Source organism: Gallus gallus, chromosome 1 (assembly GCF_016699485.2).
Source record: "Gallus gallus isolate bGalGal1 chromosome 1, bGalGal1.mat.broiler.GRCg7b, whole genome shotgun sequence".
Lineage (NCBI taxonomy): Eukaryota > Metazoa > Chordata > Aves > Galliformes > Phasianidae > Gallus > Gallus gallus.
The window spans coordinates 95145857-95166144 of record NC_052532.1 but is presented as its reverse complement, the minus strand read 5'-3'; the positions used below and the strand labels follow the sequence as shown (position 1 = coordinate 95166144).

The window sequence follows — 20288 nt, the reverse complement described above, 5'->3', positions numbered from 1 at the left end:
TAGAGATAGCTTTAACATTCATGATTTCCGAGAAAGCTCTTCTGTATATTCTTTTTTGTCATATTGTTTTTTGGTTGTTTTTAAACAAAGCACAATTTTCTCCTTCTCAACGGCATGATTCCCAAGACAGAGTCCTTTGCCTCATACGTGAAATTTGAGGATGAAGATGTTTAGTGGTCACTGATATATTTACATTCCTATTTGGATTACTGCTTGTGAAGTCTGAGCTTTCTGCAGTGGTACTGACTGTGAAGAAATTGGCCAAATTCAAAGAAGCTGCAAGCTTTTCTGTTTTCCAAGTAGTCTCAAATACGTGATGAGTCATTTATGCCTATATAGCTTTCATTATGCCCAAGAAGAACTTTGCACCAATCTAATCAATAACACTGTTTCTAGATAGTGACACCCAAACAGAGACGAAAATTGTTCAAAAATTAGAATGAACACCTTTTCATGGGGGGGGGAAGGGGAGGGAAAGACTTGAAGAATTTGTTTACATAAGACTTCACAAAGAGAAGGAAAGAGGACATTTATCAGATTCACATCCCAGTGATTTTTATTTTACCAATATGCTCTTACCTGTAAAGATACCCAACAATATGTGTTACAGAAACAAATACAGATCAATACGTATTGAGCAGAGGCAGAGAGGCAGAGACCCGAGGATGGTCCCTGTACAGGGGAGTTGTACAGGAGAGGCCCTGTATGCAAAATCGTGTGATTTTGTCTGCAAAAACACATCTCTGAAAGCATATGGAGTGACAGAGGAACCAGTTTAGTCATATTGGCATGCCCATATTAGTAGCAGCAATCACCTATGCTTTATAGGATGTTAGAAGAGTAGTGGTCTTCAGTCTATCCCAATTTTACTCCATGTCACAAAAGGTCTAAGGAAAACAAAGCTAGTCACCAATAAATGTTGTGGCCTTTTCTCATCCAACCAGGAGATAAAGAAGAATCTTTGTATTTAGTACCTAATTTGTATTTTGTATTCAAGTACCTAATAATGGGAGAACAACAACAACAAATCCTGAGTAGTTCAGGAGAATTGACTTAATTTCCCATCTGTGTGACTGCTGAGCCGACATAGCCCTTACTCACACATAAATGTCTGCTTGGATCTTCCAAACATGACTTCATTTATTCAGTCAATTCATCGACTTGGGTCAGGTTCAGATGTAAGCCTGTGTCCTATATCCACACTGTTAATATGCTTAGAAGAAAGTAATGAACACTGTACCTCTACAGAGGCGAAATGAATGCAAACCCTCGTGAAACACCTGTGTATGTGCTCAATGAGCTAGAGCAACGCTCTGAGATGCAATAATTTATCTTCATAGTTGGCAACATTCCACAAGTCTATCACATTTTTAGTCCTCCTTGTACTCCCGTATCTTCTCATGTAAAATGCACAAAACCTTGAACTCCAGGTAGCCATGCAAATCATTTGATGCTTTTACATTCTATGTTTGGATTTCTTAAAAAAGCTGCTCATTAAAACTAAAAATTTATCAGCATACTGAATTTCAGTCTGTTCTTCAGTTAATTAATCATAAACTCTGTTATTCCTATCTGTTGAGAGTCAGTATCATCTTGAACACGCAGATGAAGCAAGAACTACACACATCTGGGCACAAACAGCATTTGTGACCATATATTTGCAAACATGTTCATGCCCCTCACAAATCTTTGTAGTGTATGGTACCTGGACTGCATGCTATTGATATTTAATTCAGGCATCCTCTTCCCAGACTATGCAAGTACACAGAACCTAGCAGCACCAATTGGAAAACCATCAGAATAGCTCTGCTGAAGTGCAGTACCATAGTACTTGAGACATACACAGTGGGTACACAGTGAGGTCTCCGTAGAGTCTTTTTTCTAGATTTAACATGACTGTCTGATATAGCAGTGCTAGAGAAATCATGTATTTCAAATGCAAGTATTCTGCCTTAAGAGAAGGCAGAGAAGCAGGGGGGGAAACAGTCTGCCTCCCACTAAGCAAAGTAGACCTTTCAGAACAACCTGCAAGTTTGAGGTTCTGGTTTTCATGTTCCAAACTCAATTTGAGAGGGACTTAGGCTGTCCAAAGTCTGCTTCTTCTGCCATCATTAGAAGAGTGCATTAAAGAATTTTGTTCTCTGAAGTTCATTTTTGTGCTGTGGAACTTCAACCCCTTTGCACTCTGACAGCACATCTAGTGAACTGGAACCTATACTAGTTCCAACAGATGCTGCACAGCAAGGCTCAGTAAGAAGCAGTGTTAGCAGCCTCCAGGGAACTAGGGAGAAGAGTAACTACTACAGAGGGTTGAGACTGCAAATTTTAACTAAAAATGTCAGAGACAGATAATATTTCAAGGGATCACAAACACAGAATGAGCATCAAAGGACAAGTTTTTTGTTTTTTGTTTTTTGTTTTTTGTTTTTTTAAAGAAAAGCAGCATATATTTTTTTTCCAATTTGTTTTAAATGGAGAAAGAAGGAAGTCCTGATGGGGCATTTCCTTCTTGGCTTGACTCACACAACATTTGGATCTTAGACTGAAGCATTATCTTTACTAACAAAGGTGTTTTCCAAAACACTGCCTCATTGTTGGCTTCATGCATCAGCAAAACACAAAGATTATGCAAGTTCTTACCACAGTTAGATTTACATTCCTAGTCGTTTACTTCAGCATTCTTTCTCCCAACACACATTCTTTCCATCTTTCAATTAAAAATACACCTTACTGATGTGAATCCACTTAAAAAAAAACAAAAAAACAAAAACAAAACAAGAAAAGAGGCTGAGCACTGACTTTGCTCTTACAGTGCCTTTCTCTTTAACATTTCACTCTTACATAAGTTAAACACTCATTGGGATCAAGACAGACATCTATTTTGTATTTTTACATTGCCTAAAGCAATTGGTTTCAACTGCTCCCTTGGCACTAATATAATCTTCTACTTGCTGAAAGACCCGAAAAATAGCATTTTCAAAAACATCCCAAACATGCAATTGAGTAGAGGTTTCTTAAAAGGTTTTCTAAAGAAACAAACAAACAAACTTAGCATGAACTGTATAAAATATATGTTTAATTTCATAAATATTCATTTCACATTTTTTCTAAGTGTTTCTCACAATAATGTTAATTATCTTCTGTAAACTCAGCCTCTGTAGGGAAAGGAAAAGATCCAATCATTGATTCACTGATCTCCCACATTGCAACACTGCATTTGTGCATCTACAGACAGTGTATCCTTTATGTTTTGAAGCACAGAACAAAGTCAATGCCACTGGTGCCTTGTGGGTTTTTTTGTTTGTTTGTTTGTTTTGGCATAACAGCACAAAGAAATTGTTTCGATTATCAATATCCTCATTTAAACTCTCCTGAAAAGACCTACAGGTGCTAAAGGAGGTGGCTAGGTTTCAAATAAAGCACACCATGGATTTATGCTCTGAAGTTACATTAGAATAACATTTCAATTACAACAGTAAAAGTGTATTATTGTAGTCTTGTTGTGTATCTCAGTAATGATTAGGAAGTCAACTGATTATCAAACATATCATAGAACTTGAATGAGAACTGCTCAGTTTGATTGAGCATTATTCACTATTTGGCCATTATTCTATGATGCACACATCTTGACTACTTAACTATGTATATACACTGCCATACCTCTGCCTGGAGTTTGAAGGACAAATGTTACGGTTTTTAGTTACCCTCTCCAGCTAGATACTCTTGTGCAAAACAGCTGCCAAGCATTTTCAGAACAGAATATCATATAGTCAGCCTGGCTATATGAAAATTTGTAAGATATAAAGCATTTTAACATCCAGCACAGCTTTGTCTTTTAGCTCTGAAAAGTACCAACAATTTCAGAGTCAACAACATGCTGAGTGGCAAAAGAAAGTTAGACTGGAAGAGAGGGCTCATTGTGTTTATTCACATAATGTAACTAATTAGAATTCCTTATTATGTGTTTACATTGATTAGTTACACTCATTATCACAGGTAACTTTTTTTTAGTGATGTACAGGCATTTGTTGACAAAAGAAGTTTAAAGGAAATTTAGCTGGACAGTACTAATTATTTTGCAGGGACAAGAAAAAATATGGAAGACATTAAAAGCAGAAAGAAAAGGTATGGAAACAGCAGCTGGAAAGGAGTTGGATGCAAAACAGATGTGGGATCAGAACATGGGGAAGGAATGGGAAGAGCAAGAACAGAGGCTTCTCTGAATGTTTGGAGATCAATTGTGAAAGAACAGGAGTTCTGCATTTTTCAGCTGACCACTTCCAAATTGAAGCTTTCCTCTCAGAAGTTTCAGGGGCACAGAATATTAGAAGAATATTATAAAAACACAGAAATGGTACACTGGTTCGAAGTAGAGTCCTGCAAAACAAACAGCAACTAGTCTACAGTGGTTTCTGCTGGCTGAACCAGTGTATCCAAAGAAAAATATTATTATTTCAATTTAAATTAAAAAAAAAAAGAACTTTTTATTTCCTTACGTTCCCTTAAGGTGAAGTAAACTAGTAAGGTAACTCATAATTAAACCGATGCCATAGTCTTTTTCCCCAAAAATTACTCTGTTATGAATTCCTTTATTACTGTCTTTTGCTCTAAATGCACTGATCATGCATCATCTTGAGACTTCCTTTGTTGTTGTTAAAGGCTTTTCTGAAAATAAGACCTGTGTTCATAACTGGTTTAAATTTTTTTCTGTATTAAGACCTTAAATGACCTTTTCTCCTTTTGGAGAATAACAGCAATAAAACATGCTGTTTAAACATCTGCAGCATTCCATGTAATTGTACTGGTGATGCCATGCAAACCTTAAGTGTTGTATTATCCCTCCAAAGTTCCCCTTGCCTTTGGCTGATTTGGTGTTTGTACACTTTACAGAAGAGTGGGGATAAAGGACGCTAAGCCAGACTTTTTGTTATTCTTGGGTAGGCAGTGGGTTCATACTAACCAGATAGCAACCAAAATAAAAGTACAAACCAATAAGTATCTAATGACCTCTGACCTACATAAACTGAAGAAATGGTCTCATTTTACTGTGCATATGTGGCGGAACTTGTGACCGTCATTCCAGGCTCAAAAAGGAAGGGAAGATTTTCCAGTTGAATTGCTGTCTAAGCTTTATGTCTCAAATGACTGGGTGTACGTGCTGTTTCTAGAGGCTGAGTTCAAGAGGGTATTCTTGTAAACATTTCTGGACCTCAACTGCAGTTTGTGATCCACAGATACGTGAGCAGCTCCTCTCCTCTCCTCTTAACATCATACGGACTTTTGTTTTCAAATGAGAACTGACCCAAAGCAAAGCTGCTTACTTCTGGGGCTGGAAGCTTCATGTGAACTCTCGTGTTTCTTAGATTAGGTCATGAAAAAGGGCACAACTTTGCAGCCTTGCAAGAGAAAGTCAAGACAACTGGAGATGGATACCATAATTCAGGAAAACAACATGATGGAAAACCTGGTGATAGGATTACTATCAGCTCTCACTTCACAGCCTCAAAAGTATCATCATGTTACAAAACACCCAGTCGTGCTATATTATGCACTGATTATCTGGATATGGGAAGAAAATATATAAGTACCATCCCTCAAAATTGATTGTAACTACAGAAACAACTATAGAACAAAAAATGACAAAAATACTCTCAGTAATACAAGCATTTGTGACTAATATTCACAGTGAATATTTATTTTCACATACGAATCTTATCACTGCTACATTTGCTGTATTTGTCATTATTGATAGAGCTGTCTGCTATTTATTCTGGAGATGTAGTTAACCATTTTTCCTTCCACATTTTTGGGGCGGTATTGGAAGTATTAGCTTTATTTCTCCCCTTCCTCTCCAGTCCTTTTTAGGAAGTAGCACATCCCATCAGATGTTTAGCAGTCATCACCAAGATGCATTAGTTTTATGATATCTTACATACTTACTTATATTTGAGTTATCAGGAGAAGGAAAAACAGAAGGGGAAAAATAAACGAACAAGCAAACAAAACAAGAAAAGCCTTTCATCTTGAAAGGAAAACAGCTTGGGAGTGGGCCAAGGTGCCTACCCACCCACTACTCTGTCCTGCTAGCAGACAAGCTATAGAGTCCTGTAGTGAGAGCGCTACTTGAAGCTTTATTGCCACAGAAGAAGTTCAAATACTCTCCCATTGCCATCACTATCACCAGAGTTTGCTGGTACGCATTCATGGTAAATTAGCTATTCTCATCTTTGCTGAAGATATAGGAATAGCGCTGTTTAAGTGAGCTTTCCATTGTGCCAGGGAAACAATACATCCCAAACTAAAAAATGGCTATGCAGCTCAGGTGCATTGTTAGGAAAATACACTGCAAAATTTGTCACTGTTGTATACTAGGCTGTAAAGTACTCACTGAAAAATAAATAAAAGAAGTCAACCTCAGTTTTCTGTGTTATGACTCTTAATCCATGTTTGTGTTCATTGCCATAGGCCTGCTGTACCCTGACAGGGACTGCTACAAATGAGAAGATTCTCTGAAATCAAGAGTGATTAAGCTAATGGGACCACTAGAACAAGTTGTAGAATGCTATAATAACAGAATTACACATAAACCATTCATTTCCATGCTATGCGATAAGTTATTTGTTCCCAAATGAAAATTTTCAGTAGTTGGTGTTTGTTTATGTTTTGGAGCAGAACATAATTTGTTTCATTTCTGTTGCAAAAGCTTCCCTAGAAAGTGAAAAAACATTTACTTATTTTAATTGACCCTGCCTTGAAATCAGCATGGGATTTGTTTGTTGGCCAAAAACATTTCAACAATACTTGTGATTACAGAGCTAGCTAACTGTACAAATCTGGGAGCTTTCTTTTTCTTTTTCTTTTTTTTTAATAAATAAGAGCAGTTTCCTTGAGGAAAAGAATAAACATAACTAATCAACAAAACAAGCAAACAAAAAGCTCCTCAATCAACACAGTCCTCTCTTACAAGGCAATTTAAAAAAAAAAAAAATGAATTTGCAATTGTATTCAATGAATCTGTACAACTGGGCCTCAAAACTGTATCTAAATATACATATATACATATAACTGCATAGTACAAACAATAGATTTCTGTTCTTATTTATGTGGAGGGTAGTTGTGTACTGCAAAGTACATGTGGGGGAGAATAAAACCATCCAAAAAAAAAAAAACATTCAGTGACAAATCAAATCGACTAAACAGACTCAACACTTCTAATTGGTTCTGCTGTGCATATAGCAAATAGCACAACTGTGAGCTATAGCTCTCTAAGGGCTATTTATACACTGATACACTGAAATACTCTGCCGGAAGAGGACAGAGTCTATAACAACAAAACAAGGTCTCGCAAGTCAGCTCTTGTCTTGTTTTGTTAGTGTCAGGGAAGTCTAAGAAGGACCGACATCTTTATGTGATGCAGAGAATTAGGATCAAAGCAATCTTTCCGCTGTCTGACACTGTTTTACACTCTGAAGCACACTGACCCTTTTAAATTTGTTTACTATTTTGACCTTCTTAAATTAAGCCCTTAACTGTTTTTTTTTTTTTTCTTCACGTGGACAGTAAAGCACAGGTACACAGGAACAGAACAGAGCTGGAACCTCTTTAAGGACACATTTCTGAAAGCACAAGAATTCTCTGTCCCCCGGCATAAGAAATCAAGCAGAGGAGGCAGGAAACTGGCATGGCTGAGCAACGACCTGCTCATAAAACTGAGGGAAAAGAAGGAGAAAGTACAGGCAGTGGAAGCAAGGATCGGTGGCCTGGGAAGAACACAAGAATACCATTCAGACATGCAGGGATGGGATTAGGAAAACCAAGGTGCAGATGGAACTGAACTTGGCAAGGGATGTGGAAAATAGTAAGAAGGGATTCCATAGGTACATTGGTCAGAAGAGATAGACAAAGAAGTGTGTACCCTCTCTGATAAATGAGAAGGGAGAACTGGTGTCAACAGACATGCAGAAAGCTGAGGTACTTCAATGAATTCTCTGTCTCAGTCTTCGTTGGCAGTCAGGCTTCCCATGCCTCTTGTGTTCCTGAACCTCTAGGTGAGAGTTAAGACAGCAAATGACTTCAAAGGGATTTGCATTCACAAAGAGATGATTACAGTATATTTCAGACTTCTGTAAACTGCAAATTTTCTGATTGCTCTTATTTCTATCGATACAACTTGTCCTCATGACTTTGTGAAAGAATGATTATAATTTCGGGGCAAACAGGCTTAAAATAGACAGGTCACACTGCTTTCCTCCTTGTGAAAGAGAACCTCGCATTTTGCCTGTGTTGTTCTGTGTTTGCCTACAGAGAGATTACATTCTCTGGCATTTTCTCTCCTAGGCTTCTTTGGCTACTGACACAGTGACTGCCTGCATCCCCTTAGGATCACATCTTCCAGCATAGCACACATCCAACAGCAGCCTGGCAATTTAGACATGGGATCCTCAGAGCTTAAGGCACAACTGTGCCATAGCCACAGACTGCATGCTTTTGAGTGCCTGCGCAATACAGCGTGCTGATGAAATTGTCTGTGGCTGAAATACTTTTGGGTCCAGAAGCAGAAAGCCCTGCTGGGATGCAGGGATTATTAGGCTAGGTGCAATACCAGGAGAACATTGTTACCATACTTCCTCTGCTGAAGCAGGTACTGCCACATACTACTGTGCACTGACAGTACAGATACATGTGTATAAGGGTATGCATATACATATGCATGCACTGAACACTTAGAACTAGTTCTAGGCTTCTTCTACAGGTCTTTAGTACACAATGAAAAAACAATACAGCATCAGCCTATTCAGAAAACATGGATTTCTTCCAAGGTGTTACCTTTTGATATTTAAACACAAGTCAATCAAAGCAAAATATCAGACTGCATGACATATAGCTTGAATAAATGAAAATATTATGAAATAATGCACTGTTGTTTTAGGAAATGATTGGCAGGAAAAAAAAATTGTGACAGGTGATTCAAATTCATTTGAATTAAGTAGTATTAACTACATTGATATCAGCATTCCTCTAACCAGCGAGCAAAGATTCACATCATACGGAGACAACACCACTAAAGGCCGCTGTCACTCTAGATTTATCCTAGGTTTATGAAGCTACAGAAACAACACCAATGGAAGACACAAGGCTTCTATGTCAACATCACTCAGAGTGAGGCTTTCAGTAAGATAATGTTCAGCAGCAGATGATAACTGCAAGTAGAGCAGAGGGAGAGGCAAAATTATAAAGAACTCTGAGCAGAGTGAATAAGTGAGTATTAGACTTGTGGAGGGCAATCTCTTACACTTGGAAAACCTGCTTATTCCACTCTGACAAGTCACTGCTAGAATCATTTTACTTGTTTTTCTAACTCCAGAGAGGGGCAAATAACCAGCTTCATGAGAAAAAAATGGCAAGATACACATGCTTAAGATGAGAACTGCAGGAAAGTTACTTTTTTGCCCCACACATGTGCATTTGAGATTAATATTGTCACTGCAATATCTCATTATTATTAATTCCATTTTAGCTATGACTGCGTTAAGTTTTTAAACTCTTGCTCTGCTTTAGTAGAATGCTCTTCTAAAGCCAGTGGCAAGCTTATAACCTCTGCCTGAAGCAACAAGTTGCACCACCCATTGGTCATGGAGGGGGGGGATACCATTACTGATGTACTGATAACACAGCTTTATTTGCCTGCACTGGCACTCCAGACACCTCACAGAAGCACTGGACAATCAGCAGAGCCACAGAAAGATAAAAGCAAACATCAGTTGCACCACTTGAAAGCTGGTATGGCAAAAATCTATGCAATCCTTATTTTCAGTTGGTCCAAAACTAGCTTCATTTTGTCATTTGATCAGAAGCAGATTTATGTAATTTTGGCCAACATGAAATATTTGAAGTAGTATGCACACATGTACTGCCTTGCTTCAAAAAGGTCTCTAAAAACAAAACAAAAACTTACTATTGAAGGAGCAAAATACTAACAGCAGATCTACTGAAGCAAATTAGAGAGAAAATATGTATGCAGACTGCATAAGTTTTGTGCTTTGTTTTGTTTTTAAAGAAAAAAGCCTCCCCAAAAGACTTCCAAATTTTCTTTCCTTTATCAGATTGTGCCAAGCACAATTTCTCTGTTATGACAGTGTAGATCCAGCACATTTCAGTCAACACCTATGGTGTGACACCCTATTTGCTTCTGCTGGGCTGAGAATTTGCAGCTTCTGTGGGAAGCTGCAGCCTGAGCTATCAGAAATAGCAGGCTGGGGGAGGTTTGCAAAGTGCTGGAAACAGCTTCTTGCAGCTGGCACATTCCAGCTTGGCAATAACTGTTTAGAATAAAGTACCCAGAACGTCTCGCACTACTCCCTGGTCCCAGTTCAGCATCTATTTAGAGGTGAATCTCAAGAAAAAGGAGTTTGCTGCCTATAGCTGAAGGCAAAATTCAGCTCCCCCTCATGAGTATGCTATCTTGACGTGAATATCAAGTGGCAACTACAGCTTATGTTAATTTGCACCAGAAAAATGCTAGTAAGGGAAAAGCTTGCGAACACTTCAATTTCCAATCCTGTGTCATGTATGCAGACAAGTGCTATTTCCACACCCTGTATTGTGATTTCAATCATGTGTGGGTCAAGCAATTTGCTAGGATGGAAATGCCAGTCTGCATACCTGTGATTTCACTTGTAATGAGAAACATTCATTCTTTGTTGTGATGTCAGAGTTACATCATTACATCAGGAGTAAATCCTCAATCATTTTTCTGATTGTTTTCAAGTGTACCTACAGAGAGACCTGCTCTTACAGTTTTAAGAGTTTCTATATACTAAACCCTGCAAGAATCATAATCTTGGCTCATATTTTGTCAGCAAGGGCAAATTTCCTTTAAAGAAAGAGCTAATTACATCTGCTTCAGATCTCTAAACTCCCTCAAGGTTGCATTTTAATGAGATTCAAAAGACTCACCAAAACCAAGTTGAAAGCATTTGGCATTTTTTTAAATATGCATTCAGATAAACTTGATAATTCTATTGATATGCTGTTATCTATCACTCTGTAAGACACCACAACATGCTATTCTTTACACAAAACCTGCCATCAAACATGCCACACCTTTAGTAGAAAAAGGTAGTGCACTCATCTGGGACTGACAATAAGATCATAGTAAAGGAAAGGAAAAGAAAAAGAAAAATGGAAAATAAGTCAAATGAACATGCAAAAGAGGCAATATGTAATGACTTCCATCTTTCATGGACAGAAATGTCACCTGTCATGAAGTATTAGACTTACGTGGCAAGGTATTCATAGCTGGGGAGGCCTGTGTGAGCAGGGCCCAGGAGCTGAGCCGTGAGCAACGCTGGGAGAGCGCAGTTATTGAATGGAAACTGCCGTGCAGCCGCAGTTGGGAGACGGGGGTGAGAAATGTGCGAGGAACGGCCCTGCAGGCTCCGAGGTCAGAGCGGCAGGAGGCACGTAGCAGCAGCTCCCTGCAACCCAGGAGAGGCCCACGGAGGAGCGGGTCATCCCCCTGCAGCCCGCGGACACCGCGGGGAGCAGCGCTCCCCGGGTACCCACTGTGGGGCCCGCGGTGCGGCGGTGGGTGAGGCATAGAGGAGGCATGGCACATCGATATCCCCGCAGGAGCGGCATGGAGGTGCAGCCCGTGGGGAGGGGCTGTGGTGGGGCAGGAGGCTTGGGAGAGCTGCAGCCTGTAGGAAGCCTGTGTGGGACCGGTTCGGGAGGGACCCCAGGTGGATCAGGGGCAGAGAGTGACTGTGAAGGAGCGGCAGGGACAAAGCGTTACCTACTGACTGCAACCTTTGTTCCCTTCTACTGCTCAGGTGGAGAGACAGAAGAGGGTGGATGGTGGGGGAAGGTGTTTTCTGCTTGCATTTACTTAGATGAGAACCTGCTCTCGTCAGCAATAAATTACATTTATCCTCCTATACCGAGTAAGTTTTGCTCATGATGGTAATTAATGGACAATCTCCCTCTCTTTGTCTTAATCCTTAAGCCCTTTTTCAGCATATTTTCCTCTTCCTTTGCGAGTTGAGGTGGAGTTGTCCATTAGAGTGAAACCACCACAATCACAGAATGACAGGGGTTGGAAGGGACCTCAAGAGGTCATTGAGTCCAACTCCCCTGCTAAAACAGGTACCCTACAATAGATCGCACAGGTAGGCATCCAGACAGATCTTGAACATCTCTGTAGAAGGAGCCCCCACAACCTCTGGGCAACCTGTTCCAGGTCTCCGTCACCCTTACCATAAAGAACTTCTTCCACATGTTAGTATGGAACTTCCTATGTTCAAGTTTTAGGCCATTACTCCTTGTCCTGTCACTACACACCACTGAGAAGAGCTTCACCTATTTGCTTCCCACCTCCTTTTAGATATTTAGAAACATTTATCAGATCTCTTCTCAATCTTCTTTTTCCTAGGCTGAATGGACCCAGGTTACTCAGCCCATCTTATATGGGAGATGCTCCAGGCCCTTAATCATCTTTGTGGCCCTCTGCTGGACTTCTAGAAGATCCCTATCTTTTTTGAACTGGAGAGCCTAAAACTGGATGCAGTCGTCTGAACACCTAGGTCCCTCTCCACAGAGTGGAGTCTCCACAGTCTGCTGTGGAGCAGTACTTAACTGCTGTTAAAGCAGTATCATGGGAGAATAATGCCTGATATAAAAGCTATGTTTAAAAGTGAGTGGAGGAAACTGATACAGGCTGGTTTGCTTAGTGTTAGGGTCAATATATTAGTTTAAGGACCAATATTCTAATTCAGTAAAAAAAAAAGTGCTAATTCTAAAACCTTTCATTTCAGCTTTTCTTTTTTGCTTGGTGTGTGAACAGCTTTGTTTTCTCTTAATTCTGCTTCACAAGAAACACTGGAGTCATAATAGGTTACTTTTATCTTTTGCACCCACCAGGTGCAAGGACATCATCCTCAGATTTCATATGTATTGTTTTGTAAGTTGCTCACTATAGCCTCTATAGCCTAACAAGCAATGGAAATTTGCCAAACTGGGAAAAAACAGCTAAAGGTTAGCTAAAAGTCTCAGTGATTAAGCTGATGGTGGAAGAAACGGGGATAAAATAAGTGGGTGTACAACCACCCTTAATGCAACTGCACATGCCCAGAGGGACATTAGCATATACTAATGGGTTCTTGGAAAAGAATGAATGTTTATGCCAATATACTCTATTATGTATGTCTTAACCATTTAAATGTAGAAACTGAATTCTGAGAGTGAGTACTTGTTTTGTCAAGTTGCCCAGTACGTATTGTGAGGCATAAAGGAATGCCGCTTTCTAACACCACATTGGAGTCAGAGAGTTTTCTTTCCAGATTTTGGATGACAAAACTACTAACGTTCTTGGAGAAGTGTTGAGTTTACTTGACTATACAAATATGTACTTCTATGCTGATAGCTGTCTGTACAACAGAATCTTTATATTCAGCAGGGTTGCATAGCCATTCATATCACATTGAATGCTCTACTGGATTTTGTTCTTATTAGCTCTGTGCAAATGGCTGATGCAGGAGCGAGAGTGCTGAATTCTATTCCTCCTTGAGCATTGTTTACCAGGTCCCTCACTAACTCCCAATCAGTTCCACTTCTGCAATTCTATTGAAGGCAAAGAGTTTCCACAGGTATTGCCACACAACATAATTAGAAAGCAGTTTCAGTTCAATGAGGCTTTATTAGCTTGACAAGCCATACAAGGTTTATAAGTGTGTAAGAAGAGGCAGAACATTCCCAGCTCTGTCAAAAATCTAACACCCATTTAGGAGAAAGCCACTTTTTGAGCATGAGACTTAGTATCTTATGCTCTCTGTCAGCATCCACAGTGCACTGGAATTGGAAGACCTTACTTGGTGTATTTCTGAGCACTTAACATGCTTCACATTCCTGTTCCCTGTTCAAGGTCCCAGCTAGAGGAGCTGCAACACAACAACTGACTTCAAACTCCACAAACACATTCTTTCATGCCTCGTACTTTGTAAGAAACAGCATGCCTAGTACTCTGTCACTCTTTTGTTGTTTTGTAATAAGCCTTCTGAGTCATAATAACACAAAATATGATGTCCCTTTATATTTTGGTTAGCAAAGCTAATCATTTCAGCAACCTGTCTGAATGTTTGCTGTTGCACACCAGTGCTCCCCTAATGTCACTGACAAACCTTGGGCTCTTGAACAGGAAATGAACATATCAGCTGGGCTATCCATAGGGCTTTCTAAGGTAATATACTTTTCAATATCATGTATCTTCTACATGTGAATGGAAACCATGGATGGTCATAGGATAATTATTGCACTGTGTAAAATACAGACAGTTATGTATCACGCCTTTATGTATTCAGGAAAACTATTGTACCTGATTGTAAACATAGGTCTTCAACTTTCAGAGGTTTTACAACCTGTTTTTCATTCTCATTTCTAAATGAGCATTTTAGGAAATACTTGTGAAGGTTGCTAAAGTTGTAATTCCACCTTTTGACAGTTTTATTCACAGTATTAATAGGTATCCTAAATAATTGTTGTGCTTCATAGGCTTGTAACACATTCGTATGCTTACGGAGATCTCTGAGCATTCAAATGCTTTGATCATCAGGTATGATCAGCATTGGTTCATTCATATTAAGTAGCCACAATTGTGGTACCAGACACATTAGACAATACATGGGGCAACTGAATTGGTAAAGACAGGACTTTGGTCATCCTCAGCACATCTAGATCCTTCAAGAAACAGATTTTCCCAACAGATCCATTATGAGACTTGACAACTGCATTAGTACTGTATGGGAACTGTTGAGTCATGGCCTAAACCACTGACTGATCACCTGCGGAAAGGACCAGGTCAGCCCTGGGAGCATAGGTGAAGGCAATTCAGCTGTGTGACCAGAAGGGGTGGAGCCTGGCTGCATCTCTCTTAGACCCCATTTAACAGCTGACTGCCACCTCTGGGAGGTTCTCTGGTTGTAGATCCCTCCCTTGAGGGATAAAGAGCCTAGATCTTTAGAGATGGGTGAGAATTCCTTTCCTGTTTGTCTCTTTTGCCCTTCCACTCCTGCATCATATTTCCACCGTGCTAATCTTTCCAACTGTAACAAGTACTAGTCAGGTAGTCGCTTAAATCCTTGTTGTACTGTTTTTGTTCTTGACCTCACATACCCCTCTACCAACACTCTGTATGAATACGTCTGAATTTGAATTACTGTATACCATGCGTCTTAGCTCACTGAATCAACCACAAGAAAATGTTCTTTATATGATAATTAACATTATGTAATACCACAGCTTCTTATCTCTAGTTATGTCCTTCTGGTCTCACTGAAGTATATGCCTCCTGAACAACCTGGTAGCCAGTTGCCTTCTAAATCCTTTAAGCAATCATCCACTCCTTTCCTTAGGTGTATCTGATCTTGTAGTCGCATGCTAGGACAGCTACCTCCTTTCTCCCAGTTACCCATTCATTCACCTCAGATGAGTTTCCTCAGCAAAATTTACTCCTGCATGATGATTTCCTCAAAGATCTCTCCACCCTCATATTTTTGTTGTCCATCACGTTTACATTTTTTTTATTTCCAGGTTCAATAGTCTCCAGATTAGGTTTATATAAAGGCCTTTTGCAAGATTGATATTACTACTGTTTACTTACTTTATTTGTGTTTACTTAAAACATGTTTAAATACAAATATGTTTAAACCCCAAACACGTGTTTTTGTGAAAACACACTCTTGCATACATGCAACAGACACTATGGATCTGCATGAAAATATAGGTAGAGAGGCCTTGACTAGGTTTCAGAAAGTTCTAAATTTCTTGGAGTCATACTCAGTTGCATTAACTCACTGCAGTGCTATATAGCCTGCATCAATGGAGGAAGGGGACACTGACTTTAGCAAGGTAAGCCTTATTTTTAGAGCAAGTAGAGACAGAATAGTTTCTGATTTGGTACTCATTCAGATTCCAATAGTTATCTGTTTATTTCTTTGTAAGACAGTTACTGCATTTTTATACTGGAAGAATTACATGTTTTAAAGCACAAGCCATTGTTTCCCCATATTACGGCATTTCCACAGTAAAAGTAATTTCTTATTTCTTTTCCTTCTCTCTTCTCCCCAAAATCCCCAAGCACCCAATGCTATCAAAATGCAGGATGAAAAAGGAATAGGTGTGTGGGAAGAGATTTAGAAGTCAGCCAGAACAGAAGCCAAGAAGATGATAGTTGAGCGGATACATTACTCTTCTGGAAAAAAATACAAATATCTGTCTTAAGAATAGTGCAACAAGAAAGAATTCTATTACTATTGGAAACATACTAATGAACCACTCAAAAAAAAAAAAAAATTTGTTACAAACACCCCTCTGTACAGACAATCACCAGAGGAAAGAAAAAGGAAAAAAAAAAAAAAAACCTCGCTAATATAACTCAAGAAACCCAGACAGACTCACCTTCATTCACTTGCACTACTCATGACCCAGCCAGTGCTCAGCCCACTCTGATTAGCCAGAGCTCCAGCATCAACCCAAACCCAGCTGCGCCTTTGCCTCTGCACCCTTCCCACTTCAACAGCCTCTGAGAGTTCCCTTATCACAGGCATGATGAGAGATGGAAACTATCAGCCCAGTTTGCCCCTTAAAGGTGTAAAGTGTTTACAAAGTCCTGAAATTATTTTCTCATCATTATTTTTAAAAAATGTTATAAGTTTCTTCCAAATTAAACAGTGCTTAAGATTTATAAAGAAGAAATATCATGCTTGGTCAAACATACAAAAGCAGTAAAGAAGAGAGAGATTTCCTTCATAAATAGTTACTATTCCTTTATCTTCCTATTTTTTTTTCCTTGAAGTGGGACTAAGAAACAAAAATAAAAATATCATGTAACACAAGAAACTCTTCCCACAAACAGCTAACAACTTCCTACTATCTTCCCACTAAAAATCTAAATTTGTTTTATAAACAAAAGTTTGTCCTCCAAATACCATTTCCTTATTTCAAAAATTGATAGCTACTTTAAAGTGGAATATGCGTAGGTATAACTGTGAAAAACAACACTGAAAATACCAACAGATGAAAATGTTTAGCTAGACTTATTTGTTGACGATTAAAGAGAATATTATTGGCAACTTACAGACCCTTAGATTTATGTTTTGAAGTTCCACATTCCAGAGTCATTCAGATCTAGGATTTCAAGTTTTGATCCTTCAAATAATACTTATCCCTCAGGATATGTTACGCATGTATTGAAAGATGACCTGTTACACACTTATCCCGGAAATAGTTATGCACATACAAAATGTAATGTGCTGTAAGTAATCATTATGGTGACCCTTGGTGCATATAAAATTAAGTGGGTGTGCAAGTTCCAGTCCATAGTTTGTATTATCACATTATTTCGTTTTTATTCATTTTATTTAGATTAGGAACAAAGAGCCTCTTTTTACATATGGACAAATATTAACTCTTAAAATTTGTCCATTTCTTAAAAAAAAAAAAAAAAAAGTTTAAAATTATGCAGTATGAAGTGCCTATGGCCAATACCTTCTTCAAAAGATTTGTCCATGAAAAATCCCTCTGTGTTTCAGTCAGAGCTCACCAGACTCTGTCAGACTCTGAGTATAGGGATCTGCTTGCGTGGAAATCACTACAGCCTGAGCAGAACCTTTGGAATTGAAATGCTTCTGTCTTTCCTTGTAACTTCACCAGAAAAAAAAAGGCTTCAGGTTTGGAACAAAGTCCTGAAGGCTTGGCATAAGTCCTGAGATGGATGACATGGAAGAGACCAGCTTGCAGCTCTCTGGTTTTGTGAGTATTTGGAAGCTCAGATCCTGCCAGAGGGAGAACCATCTCAGGGCAGTTTATGATGCTCTATAGCACAAACATTTCAAGTGGCAGAACTAATATGTCAGGAATGGAAATTAAAATAGATATTTTCTACAGCTTCAAGAAGAAAAAAAAAAAAGGAAAAAAGAAAAAAGCTAAATTTCCCATTTCCAATATTTTTATTTTATTTTATTTATTTGAAAGAAGAAATAAGCTATATTGTTTCCAACTCAACATTGCAGCAGGCGGAGACTGAATGAGGAAATGATATGAAGGACAAAAAGGGTGGGAAGAGAAGCAATGGAAGCGGGTTACAACCCTCAAAGTGTCCTTGAGGACCTAAATACATCTTCCTTATTCTCTAATAAGGAAAGAACATCATTTTCTCAATTTTCATCTTACTTCCTCTTTATAGGTAGTGAAAAACTGCCTCTGTTACAGCAAGGAAGACAGTAGATTTGTATCTTTGACTGTCCAAGTTATGAGACTAAAATTACTGAGCTCCGCCAGCCCCATGGAGAGAAAATGGTGTTGCTGGTACCCTTTCAGTTACTTCCTTGCTATGAACATCTCCCTAGAGAGGCCTACATCTTGTCACCAGCAACACTAAGAGCCTAGGATCCCTGGCTTCTCCATTTTAGTAGCCTGACCTTTCTGTCTTGATTTTCCCCAGTTTAAGACCCTCCATGCATGAAGTAATCAGTTTATAATACCTTCTGATTCTTTCCTTATGGGATCCTTTGTCACCCAAAGACTCAGAAGCAACTCAGAAGTGAAGCAGCAAATATGTTCTAAAAATTGGTGTGTGGATTTCAGCTCAATCTTATTCAACTCAGCATTTAAGTATGTGTGAAAACTTCAGCTTGTGGCTAAGTTCTCCTCAAGTCAACAGGTTGCAAACACACCTTTTATGTTAGGCAAGTGCCAAGGGCTGGGCTAGACTACATTTACTTCAGCACAATCTCCTTAACACCTGGTCTTGGCATGACTCTCTTCAGTTCTGATCAGCCGCTGTCCTGCTGTGCTTAACGGTACAAACAAGTGTGCATAGATAGATAGATGCATGTACATATGTAGGTCACTGGAAGTAATGCTTCCTATTTACTTCCATGCAAACTAAAACAGACACAAAGAGCGCAATAACACTATTTGATAGAGCAAATTCTCAGCTACAAAACACTATTTTTCAGGATAGTCATCACCACTAGCTGTGCATTTTTGCCAGCGATCAACAAGAGCCTGCATGTCATGCTCCTAAGGATTTGCATCAGTGGAGGTGACCAACTGTTGTTGTACAATATCATGCTAATATCCACTGTTTGGTCTACATAAACATTCAGGAAGCATCGATGAGTGTCAATGGAAGCCATTTTTTTCTGCATGGAGGAATTCAATGATGCATCTTTGCTTCATATGCACTTGCATGTCAGACACCATTCTGTCAGACTGCCCCTCTGCTGCCATTTGTCACACAATAAAATGTAAAGTAATATTAGTGGGAAGGTTCATCCTCTACTGCCATACTACCAACATCTGCCTCTGATGTCATGGGTAAACATAATAAAATAGGAGGCATTACTTTTGGAGCAGCCCTCATATAAAGAGGATCAGAGCTAACAGGAGTGAAAAAGATATTTTCTAAATAAAAAAGCTAAAACAGAACAAAGAGATACACAGATGAAGGAGGAAATCAGATAAGAATAAAAAAGTGTCAGGTACCTTCAGCAGAGTCTTGAGCAGTCTTTTCTCTGTTTCTATGATTTCTCATGCTCTTGTGTTCCAAGCCAAGATCAATTGAGATTAATCAGTTGTATAGAAGCCATTGTAAACTCATTGCAGGCTTTTAGAGTTTAAATTTGTTTATTGAGCACAATTTGGTTAGCATCAGGTGCTGAAGTTACCGACACCAACACTAGCATAGAAATTACTTTATTTAGCTCCCAGTTGTAAGTTTCTATAGCAACCTTGTCCTATAACAGGAAGCCGAGTTTCTGGCACATGAGTGCTGCTACTGCAGCTAGAGATTGTTAATACTGTATTTTTTTAGCACTCAGCTGTTCCTTAATTCTTTCTAACATCCCCCACTCCACCTTTTCCCTTTTCTTGAGGTTTGTCTTCAGTATAAATCTGCCTGCTTAGTCATACTTGTAATTGCATCTTTTGCTTTTAACCTTTCCTCCTTGTCTGTAACATAAAGTACCCCTTTCAGTGAAGGTTCAGTTGCTCTGAAATTTTTGCAAAGTGTGCCATGCTGCATTCACATACACTTTCCAAATTGTTCAGAGTGGGGGAGCAGGAAGGATTGGACCTGGAACTGTCAGGACTATCCAGAAGAATTACAGTTGTCTCTTTCTGAGAAACTACTCCCTGTGGCATTAAAATCTCTGGACAAAACAGTCTTATGGCTGCTCAGTCCACAAAAGTGAAATCTGTAGTGAACCTCAAGGAAGGGCTCATTCTGCAGATGC

General features: G+C 39.1%; 1 long non-coding RNA gene across 1 annotated transcript in view; it reads right to left on the bottom strand.

Annotated features, from left to right (window-relative positions):
* LOC112530509 overlaps positions 1–11655 on the bottom strand; it is a 106705-nt gene extending 95050 nt beyond the window's left edge. Inside the window, exon 1 of the long non-coding RNA XR_006932213.1 lies at positions 11281–11655. This is a non-coding gene — a long non-coding RNA (uncharacterized LOC112530509). The remainder of the gene's footprint in view (positions 1–11280) is intronic.
* Positions 11656–20288: the final 8633 nt, after the last annotated feature.